Here is a 12,061-nt window from a genome sequence, read left to right as displayed (position 1 = left end):
ATGCATATCATCAGGATAGGCTGTGGTAAGTTTCAGGATGATTCCATGTGCTGAGCAACACTCATCCCATCAGGTTATAATACACAGCTGCATCAGGATCTGAAGCCTTAACTGGTATATAGGCTCATATGTTCTTGCAAACCTTACAGCCAAAGGTGACTGCCAGGAAACACAGCTATGTCTTTCCATACTGGTGGGGGACTAGCAGTGCCTCCCATTAAGCAGACTTTTCCCATACGTTCCACATGAAAATGAGTCTTTGCTTCAAATTTATTAGAAATTATATATAATTAATATCTGCAAACTGATTTAGGTTCATAGGTTCCTAGATAGGTACTAGGCTATCGGCCCAAGGGTATAAGTAAGTCTAGCCAACAAGGTTACTTGGCTTATGCCACCCAAAAAAGTTATTTTCCTGTGCCCCTGTGAAGCAGAGCCACAGAAGTGATCCCCAGGGTGTATTTCCTATTTCCCATCCACTTATCAAGATTTTTCTTGAAGAGTGCTAATGAGGAACTTTGCTTGACATAGATGGGTAGCTTGTTCCAGAGTATGGGAAGTCTCTGGGAAAGGAATCTATCCCTCCAGCATGTCCTGTTTATTGTGGTTTAGGTCCCTATAGCATATAGCTTGGAGTGATTGGGATTTCTTTAGGTGCAGCATGTCCAACAGCTCTGGGTTTGACATAGCTTTATATGTTAGGCAGAGATCACCTCGGAGTAGGTGATATGCTACCGAGTAAAGCTGGAGATTTTTGAGAAGGTCAGTGTAGGGCATTTGTTTGAGGCCAGTAATCCTCTTTGTGAGGTACTTCTGTGGCCTTTCCAGCTGCTGTAGATGTCTTGTGAGGTACATTCCAAAACGGGTATTGTACTCTATAATGGGTTTAATGAGTGTCGAGTAGAGGGGAACAATGACCTCTTTTTTCCTAGATGAGAACCCTTTTGTGATTGGGTGTGCCATGTCGAAGGATATCCTGACTACTGTGGTGATGTGATTGTAAAAGGAGAGACTACTGTCCACCTGGGTCCCCAGGTCTCTTATCACACATTCGTCATTAAGTAGACTGCCGCCAAATTGGTAATTCATGGGTACAGCATTTTTACCAAAGGGGATGACAATGCACATTTTGGTATTGAGCTTGAGGCCATGGCTCTGACACCAGGCATCTGTCTCAGTGAGGCCCTTCTGTAGGATGTCCACATCATTAGGGGACTCAGCTATAGCTCCTTGTTTGCAGTCATCTGTGAACTTCATTAGCCAAAGGCCTTCTGTGTTAGCCTGTACTTCAGAGAAGTAGATACCAAATAGGAGAGGTCCCAGGACTGAACCCTGTGGTACTCCACTTGTCACTGGTTTGAAGTCAGATTTGGAGTCTGCAACTTTTGCAGTGTGGGTTCTGTCAGTGAGCCAGTTGGCAACCCATCTTATGACATATGGATTTATACGTAGTTTAGTGAGTTTAGCTATAATTCCAGAATGGGGGATGGTGTCAAAAGCCTTGGTGAGGTCAAGGTAAGCTTTGTGAACCACCTTACCCTCATCTACAGCTTTGGTGACTGCCTCAAAGAAGTCAATCAGATTCAGGAGGCATGATCTGCCTTTCACAAACCCGAACTGGGTGGGTCCAGAGTTTGAAGGTTACCAATGTCTTTGTTTATGAGTTCCATGATGATACATTCCATGGCCTTACAGACCAGGCTCATCAGGCTAATAGGGTGATAGTTCCCGGGATCAGTGGTGGCTCCCCCTTTGTGGAGTGGGATAACAGTTGCTGTGCGCCATTCAGTAGGCACAAAGCCTGATGTGACACTATGATTGAGCATAGTGCTTAGGTGGAGAGTCAGTTTGTTCTGAAGTTTGTGTAAAATGCAGCCTGGGATATTGTCTGGTCCCATGGATGCTGTGTTTTTGGCTTTAGAGAGTGCAGCTTTTACCTGCGTAGTTGTGATTAGTATTTAGCAACTTTTAATAGTAATAACATAATTAATAAGAAGCTCTGCCTTTACTGCTGCAAATCACATTATCCATCCAGTCATCCAGAGTGGCTTCAATGGTCGCTAGGGAAGTACTAACTTAAATGGCAAGGACAGCTTATTCCAGAATGGGTTTGCTGGTTAGGTATCTGTCACACCATCTGATGCCATTGATATGGTAGCATAAGATCAGGACTCTGGAACTGGTGTTTGCTTTACCACTTGTTCTATTTAGTTAATATTGAATGAGTGATGGGTCATTCACAGCACAAAAAGCTAAGCAGCAATCACCCTTCAGTAGTCTGCATAATACAGTGAGCAGAGTGACAGAGATTTTAGTATATCAGTAACTATGATACTAAAACCTCAGATCTTTTTGGTGAGGAAATATTGAAATGTCTTGAGCTGCTTTAGGCGTTTGGTGAGGTGCACGCCAGAGAGTGTATTATATTCACAAAATGGCCTAAGGAATGTATAAAGTGGGAATATAACTTCTTTGGACTTTAAAGAGATGCAGTGAAGGATATGCAGTACAAGGGAGAAGGATTTTATAACCACCACATAGATGTAGTGGTGTTTTTTTTTCAATTTATGATCAAGCACTATAATAACTATATAAGGAACCTCTTGACAGAAACTGATGAACTTGATAATACCATTAAGATTGATACAAACTTCTTGCGTTACAAATATGATTACCAACGCATCTTTTCCAGTATAGATGCGCTTATTGTGAAGTTAAAACACAATAAGTCAAAAAAACTAGTGAGGGATAGGAAGGCTTACCAACAGGGTATTGCTTACCCTAACCTCACTAGGAATAAGTCTCACAACATAAATCAGAATGAAGGTACAAACCGTATGATGGACACGACTTCCATGACCTCTATAGATGAAAACTTGGAAAATCACCATCAGGGCAATGGTGACCCTGGTCCTTCGAACCAGGGATTAAGGAGAAGCAGTAGGATCAAGGCTAATAGTCAGAACTATAAAAATAATTCTAACAATAAAACTCAACAGAGGTCTTTTTTAGGGGGAAGGAACAACAGACCCCAACAACGGTTGAACTACAACAATTAACTCCTCCTAATGCCTTGGTGGAAGATTCTTTAGAAGACCGGAACAAACCCATAATCCTACTAAATAAAAAAGGTGACTTTAAAGTTTACAACTTTTCAAGCTTCTGTATCGACCAAGAACTGGTCGAACTATTGTCTAGGGGTTTTTCTTTTGTTCCAGACCAAAAGCCTTGTTTAGCTAAAACATTGATCGACTTTAAATGTTATGTACGTAAATTGAACTTAAAATTGTTGTTTAACAATGATGTACACAGTGAGCGACCAATGTTTAAATTGCTTAGTACCTTCAACCCCCCACTACACCCTAACTTGAGCACCTTCGAAAATGTTTGTGAATTGGACCTTAGACATTTGTTTAATAGTGCAAAATGTCTTGACCACCAGAGCAATATTTCTTATGATCAAAAAATGGCTTTGAATCATTTGAGTGGGTTGCCTGTCAGGGTTATGAAACCTGATAAAGGTGGGGGTTTGGTCATTTTTGATACCTGTGACTACAACAGGAGAATGCATTTGGTACTAGACTCAGAAGCATATGAATGCTCTTCCTTGAATGAGATGGTGGGGTCATATAAGAAAATCAGTGGTTATTTTAGGGACCTATTCATTGATGGCTTGATTGATATTGACACCTTCAATTTTATTAACATTTCATCTCCCAAAGTGCCCGTGATGTTTGGCATCCCTAAAATACATAAGGACCTTGTGGACCCACCACTATGGGCCTTGGTTGACGGTAGATGTGCAATTACACATCCATCCTCAAGGGTCATCGATGGGATCCTTTCAAAATATCTAAGAGGTATCCCTGAAATATGCAAGGACTCTTGGTCTTTTCTAGAAACTATCAACAATATTGGTTTCGACCCATCCTTCAACTTTCTAACAATCGACGTAGTTGATTTATATACGTCTATACCGTACTTGGAAGCGGTTGAATGGGTCGAACTTATGTTAGTGAGTCTTGGGGCCACTAAGGAAGAAATATCCACTGTTACCCAATTATTGGAGATTATTCTATCTTCTAATTTCTTCCTTTTTGACAACCAGTATTACTTACAAAAACAGGGCATTGCCATGGGGTCCCCCTGTGGCGGCAGTGTGGCCAATTTGGTTGTCGCTTACTGGGAGAAAGAATTCTTTAGGGTTAATCCTCAATTTAAGGATATGGTAAAATACTACACGCGTTTCTTGGATGACGTGTTCATTCTGTTTGATGGTAATGAAAGTGACGCAATTGATTTGTTACAACTTATGAATGGTTCTTCTACTTTCTTAAAATTTACTTATCAATTTTCTATAACTGAAATTGATTATTTAGATGTCAAGTTGGTGAAGGATCCCGCTAATAATTGCTTTTCATCTTGTACTCATAGGAAGCCTACTTATTGTAATGCTTTCCTACATTACTCTAGTAACCACCCGCCCAAACAAAAATGATCAATTGTCAAAGGACAATTGGTCAGAGCTGTGCGTATGTGCAGCACACTAGATGCATTTGAAACTGAGTGTACTTTTTTGAAAGACTTATTTTCTAATAGGGGCTACCCGTCTCTGATGATTGATGAGCTCATAGAGGAGGTCTCCATGAAAAGAGAAATTGGCTTTTACAAACCTTTGCTAGTCAACAATGTCCATGAGTTAATTACTGTAAGGTACCAACTAGGTGTGGATACATTGGACGGTTCAGTAGTGGACAATGTAAATGCCACTGCTACCCAATTTTCAACTGATTTCCATACCAGTTTTGTGTTAACTTTTTGTAAAGAAGTTAGTACCATTTGGGCCATTATTAAAAAGAACTGGTATTTTATCCACAACAACCCTATATTACTTCAAAAACTGGGTCCATCCCCCTCTGTAGTTTACAGGAGAGGGAAAAATTTGAAGGAACTACTTCAACGGACAGTTCCTTCTACGTTGTTCACTAGACAGGTTGGTAATGGTCCCTGTGGTTTTTGCAAAAGATGTAAATATCTGAGATCAGGCAGTTCGTTTACAATTAGGAATAGGAAATATACTATCCACTCAAAAATTAATTGTAATACAAAATCAATTGTTTATGCTGCCTTTTGTGTCTGTTGCCCTTGTTTTTACATAGGGAAAACTGACCGCAAGTTCAGTGACCGGATTTATCAACACTGTTATGCAATAAAAAACAAAAAAACTGACAATGCTCTATCTAAACATATTCTTAATAATATAGGACACAGTTTTGAATTCATGGGGATTGAACATGTTACTATGGGCCCTAGAGGCGGACCCCAGTCCCTATTTTTGGAGACTAGGGAATTAGAGTGGCAAATTGGGGTGGATGCCTACTCATACCCTGGCTTAAACGAGTCTTGCAACATCTCTTCGATACTTAGATATAAAAGCTACAAGAGATGACATGGTTATTTTAAACTTACGTGGAAAGTATTTTAATTTTTTAATGTTAATATGAACCTTACATATACAATGGTGTTTGCAATGTTATGTCCTTTGGATTTTATACATTCTTAAAGTTAAGAATTTCTATTTTAAATGGTATTTCCGGAGTGAATATCCTTTTTGTATGATTCTATCTGGTTACACTGTTTCTAAGGAAATGACATCACGTTTTTACTGTTTAAAAGTGTGCTGATTTCTTCTTTACTTTGTTGTTTCTGATGAAGCTTTTGCATAGCGGAGGCGAAAACGTTTGGTCTTAAATAAAGAGCGTTAAAAACATCATTGGTGTTCCTTGGCTCGAGGGTATTGGCTGTGTTTGTGGTTATTTTCTTGACACAAGTGGGAATAGATGCATTAAATAAAAGAGTTTGTCAGCATAAATTTAACATTAAAAACAGACTGTAAGAGAGAATTCTTATTATCCCAAAATGTTTTAAGTTTTATACGATCGTACAATGTATGTTGCCAGTCAGGTTTAATAGTCTTTATTAGACATGAATTCAGCTTTATATGGTGTGATAAAGGTTCTGTGTAAGAACTTCCAAGAGAATATCCTCCACCTTAGTGATGAAGTAGTTTGTTTTGAAGACTAGAGTATCAGTTTTTTATCATCTTCACTTAGGGAGTTATTAACCAGGCTACAATAATCCCAATAGCTTTCTCTGGGACATTGTTTTTTTTTCCTTAAGCACCTTATCTTGGATAGAAGTCCCTTTCCAATTATATCCTGGTGCATTAGAATAATGAGTAAATCAGTGAATTTGGTGAAAGAATTTCTAACTAATGGTTGCATTAGATTAATCCTGTGTTCAACAAATTGTCTACAATTTTGAATTTCTGACCACATATCTTTGCTTAACTCAAACTCATTAATGATATGGTCAATATTTTGTAACTTCCCATTGTCTAGTAATTGATACCAGTATAACAGGTTTTTGTCTTTAAATATAATCATTGTTGTTAATTTAAATGTACTAATACTATTTTGAGTGTAGGCAATTGGAAATACAAAGCAAATACATGCTTTACATTCAGGGTTCCTGAAAATGAAACTTTTAAAGGAGGTTATCATGGTAATACAATAAGTGTTAACAGGTTTATTTTTGTTTTCTATAAAATAGTCTTTTACTAACCAATGAAATTTATTAGTAGGTATTTTAGCATGATATGATTCTGTTAAATTATTGGATTTATACCAAATACCTCCCTAAACATCTTCATTTGAGAGATGTACTAGTTTAAGAAGAGTCTTTTTTATCTATCTATGCATCCTAGTCCTCAACTTGTCCGTGGCAAATTTAAGTGAAATGTGATCTATATAGTAAGTAATAGTGATGCTATATTTATCAAAGTAAATTAAGTTGCATTTCTGTGTATTGAAGGTAAACCAGTGATTAATGCACCAAACAGTTGTTTGGTTCAGTCCTTACTGAAGAATTTGAGAATCAGAGTGGGATGTTTCAACCTTTTCCAGTTTGCAATCATCAGTACACTTGGGTACTCATAGTCCCTTGATATTGCTTTTATATTATACAAATATATACTAATGAAGTAGGGACCCAGGACAGACCCGTGTGGGACACAATCATCCCACAGTCTTTATTATGGATGTTTTGTCACACAGTCATTTGTTTTGAATACTAGAATATTAGTTTTTTATGATGTTCACTTGGGGAGTTATTATTAACAAGTCTACAATAATCCCATTAGTTTTCTCTGTGACATACTGTTTGTTTTTCTTAAGTACCTTATATATTATCGATAGAAGTCCCTTTCCAATTATATTCTGATGCATTAGAATAATGAGCAAATCAAGGAACATGGGGAAAGAATTTCTAACTATTGGTTACAGTAGATTAATCAATGTATGAGTTAATGTTTGAGTTGGCAGATTCTGCCAGTACTCCTATCATGGTGATAGTGTCAAAGGCCTTATCAAGTATAGTTAAGAAATGTTAGCTGTATGCCTGATATCAATGTGCTCAGTGAGAATCTCAAAGAATGAATGAGTAGGCACAGTCTATGAAATGCTAGCTGTATGCCTGATATCAATGTGCTCAGTGAGAATTTCAAAGAATGAATGAGTAGGCACAGTCTACTTTAAAGCTACCCTATTAGCAGGTACCCAGATTTGAACCAGGGCCTTCCTGATCCACAGTTAAATGCTTTACCCCTAAGCTAAAGCCACACACCCTGATATGTGCGCAGTCGGATTCACTTCAGAAGCTCGAAATACTGAAATCTGGAATTTCAGTATCTCAAGCCCAAGAAGTGGAATCCACAAAACAATGAAAACTAAAAACCGCAAAATTCAAAACCTCGAATACCGAAAGTTTTGAATTTTGCAGTTTTACTACACACACACACACACACACACACACACACAAACACACACACACACACACACACACACAACACCATCCACCACAGAAACACACACAATCACTCTACTACATGAAAGACAGGGGTTCAAGCCCACCTGTACCCCCCCATGTGGGGGGCTGCGCCCCCTACTTAAATATTCTTACTCCGAGGTTGCACTACATACAAACACACACAAAAAACCACCACACAAGCTACTTTCTCTTTGCACACACACATCACAGCAACAAAACAAACTGATAAAAAAAAAAAATGAACCACGAACAACAGTGTAAATCCGATAGCCTTTTAATGCTGCTCCACACACTAAGCGCTTTCACCATAAATCAATGGCCTCATCAGAGTGAATGGTAGCTGTTCACAAACTCCTTACATGCACTTCTCAATCACTTGTTATTCAATTAAGAATGAAGCACAATCATCTTAAAGCTAAACAAACTACATACAAAAAAGAAGAACCATACATAAAATACAATTGCAACCGACAGATACAAATCTTATACTAAATATAAAAAATAAAAGACTCAGATATTTAAAGTGTTTCTACCTAATGTAAATACAATAAAATAAATCAACAACAATGTAAATAAAAGCCACATATCTAAATTTTAGTGGCTCAATGTTTCAAAACTGGCCCTATAGAAATAAAATCATTCAACCCAGGTGCTGTTGTTGCATTTAAAATGACCTGCCACTTATATTCCAAAAGTTCCACTTTTAGTTTTTCATCACCACCCCTTTCATTATGTAACACCCTGTCAATTACAAAAAATAAAAATCTCTTAAAGTTGGTACATACAATACTGTACATATATAGAGCATTGTGAGGGTCTCGGTTTCTAATGGCCCTAAGATGTTCAACTATCCGGTCTCTCAGACTACGGATAGTTTTACCTATGTAAAATACACTACAGCTGGTACATGTAGCTAGGTACACCACCCTCTGAGTGTTGCAATTAACCCTTGCTGGACATGAGATAGTCCTGTTGTAATTCGGGACACTTATAAAGGTCCATCATTAATAAATCTACAAGACTTGCAAGTCCCACATTTATTCATTTTAGAAAAGGTGTATCCAGGCCTATGTCCTTCTAAGAACCCCTTGATATGTCTCCCCCTAGTGAAAACCACTTTAGGGAGATGGCCTTGAACATGTTTCAATTCACAGTCAAAACATAGATCGCACGCTGTATGTATGGAATCCACTATCCCATGTATTTGATTGTTGTATTTAAGGACCAATGCCCTTGAATCTGAAATACTATGGTTATTAACTGTTCTCTCAAATTCTATGTTGTTCCCCTTAAGCATAGATGAAAAAGTAGTATCTCTCTTACTTAGTACCTCATTACGGATTTTCATCAATATTTTCAAGGGATAACCTCTATCAAGAAACATCCCTATCATGTATATAACTCTTGTTTCAAAACTTGATTGTCACTAATAAGCCTTGACAGCCTGACCATTTGACCCTTTACAATACCCCTACGTTGATGTGGGGGATGACAACTGTTGTAGTGGAGCAATGAATTGCTATGTGTTTCCTTCCTGAATATATTGCTCTCAAGCCCTACAAAAGTTTTTGTTAACCTGATGTCCAAGAATTCAATTGTTTGGCTGTCCCACTTACTGTTAAATTTGAAGAAGGGTGTTGTAGTATTAAGGTATTCTACAAGTAACCTAGCTTCTTCATAATTACCCCTCCAAAGAACCAGGACACCATCCAAAAATCGATTGTAAAGGACAATTTTTTCTTTAAATGATGAATTCAGAACAAATTTTTCCTCCCATTGGAGCAAAACCAAGTTGGCAAAACTAGGGGCACATTTTACCCCCATGGCCACACCTGAAATGTGATGAAAAATTTCCCCTTCAAAGGACAAAACATATTTTTAAGTACCATATCCATAAATTATACCAATAAATTTATTCTGTTACTACCTAAATGTCCACTTTTCACTAAACTTTGTGTAAAGTAATTTATACCATCCTCATGTTGTATAACCGTGAACAGGTTGACTATATCAATAGTTAAAAATGACCACTCCATATCATCATTTTTTATTGTATTCAAACTTTGTAGGCAGTGCCAAGAATCTTTCAAAATGTGTTGAACCCCAGCCACCACCCGCTGTGTGCCTTTGTCCACAAATGCTGCCATGGGTTCAGTCTTTGAACCCTTGGATGACACTATAGCTCTAAATGGAGGATAGTTAAGATTTTTGTGGATTTTAGGGATACCTAACACAGCAGGGGTGACTGGGTGTTCCACATTCAAAAAATTATACACTTCACAATTTATTGCCCCTTGGTATAACGCATCTAAAAGGAATAAATCTATCTTATGGTAGGCTATATTCAATTTGTTCCGAGAAACCCGTAAATAAGTTGTGGGGTTATCAAGTATGTCTTGCATTTTAGCAATATAATTAAACTGTAACATAATGATTGCCCCTCCCCCCTAACTGGGCTTCATAATTCTAAGTTCATTAGAACTTGCCAATTCAACCAATGCATTCCTTTCATCCCTGGTTAAATTGTCGACATAATGAGCATTTTGTTTCACTTTAATAACATTGCGAACCCCTCCAATACACATTTTTTCAAACATTGCAACATCACTATTGGATGGTGGTATAAATGTACTTTTTCTAGTTAAACCACCAAATGTCAAATTATTTGTTACATCTATTTGATCTTTGAAAAAAGGGCCAAATTTAACTGTCTAGTGTATAACTTTATACTAGAATAAACATCAACGACATTGAAATTATATTCTGGAACAGATGAAAAACCCTTACTCAAAAGGTCATGGTGAACTTCTTTTACATCAATGGCACTAAAATTATATATGTTAAATCCAAACTTTTTAAAAACCTTACAGACGGGCATACAATTTCCAGAATTCCACAATGGATCCTCTAATACACACAACAAAGTATTGTCAATAATTGAAATGTCAATATTATTGTCAAGAATCAATATCTCTTCTTGTTGTTGGACCACTGGCCCTTCTTCCGATAGTTGTTCCTCCACTGTTGTGATTGTTGCTGCTGTTCTGCAGCATAATACTGATTTCATTGCACCCCTTCCCTTTTGTTTTGTAAACGTTCCAACCTCCTTAACTGTGAGGATCAGTCTAAAAAACATTGCTGTTCTGTATCTATATCATCCTCCAAAATTCACGTTCATCCTGGTCGCCGTTTACATTGTTTACATGTATCCATTCATCCCGTCTAACATTATTCCCCTCCACCATGTTCTTACCAAAAGAATAGGCCATGCTGTTCTTATATTCATTCATGTCCCTAGATAATTTTTTGATTTTAATTTTTACACTTTTGTCCACATATTTTTTCAAAATTAGTCAAAACATTTTGATACCCTTTAACATGTTGAAAAAACAGTAGATCATTGGCAATGCTTTCATTAAGAGAAACAACTTCTTTTTCAACAACTTACTTTGATTATTTTTAATAATAATGTCCATCATTTGTAGCCCCGTTTTGTCAAACAAGTCCACCAGTTCTTTCTAGGCCTGCAACCCCTCTTTGATTCCATTCAGTAATTTCCATACTCTAAGTCCTTTTGGTACTTGTTTTAGTGCTGTAGATTTTGTTAGGAAGGCATTATCAAGTTCCAGGCCACTAAACTTCCGACACACACTCTTAAACTGGTCCAGCTGTTGTTTAATGGTTAGAGTTGTCCTTCCCTTCTCATTTAGGGCTGAGAAGTCCACATCGGGTAACCAAAGCCATTGTTTGATGTCTTTACCCATGGACAGACCGCCACCACTTCCATTGGTGTTAGCATCACCATCTACATTGTTCACCACCTAAAGGGCTGGCGATTAATGAAGTGTAAACAGTTCTAACTACGAACCAGTTAGCATCACTTGTGGGTTGCGTGAAACATCTTTTGAATTTAAAAAAGCCATCAATTTCCTGACAGAAGCAGTCAATTCAATAACAGCTGCTTCCATTAATTTTCCAATGTTATAACCGTTGCAAATAAACACCAAGCCAAAAGACCACAAACGTAAACTGAGATCGAGTTCAAACTCACTAATCCACCACATGAAAAAACAAATACCCAATGGGTAGTAAACTTGTAAAAACAAAAATGAACCACGAACAACAGTGTAAATCCGATAGCCTTTTAATGCTGCTCCACACACTAAGCGCTTTC

This window comes from Protopterus annectens, chromosome 10.part0, assembly GCF_019279795.1.
Source record: "Protopterus annectens isolate FY-2018-M chromosome 10.part0, PAN1.0, whole genome shotgun sequence".
In the NCBI taxonomy this organism is placed as follows: Eukaryota; Metazoa; Chordata; order Ceratodontiformes; family Protopteridae; genus Protopterus; species Protopterus annectens.
This window is presented reverse-complemented; position numbering follows the sequence as displayed.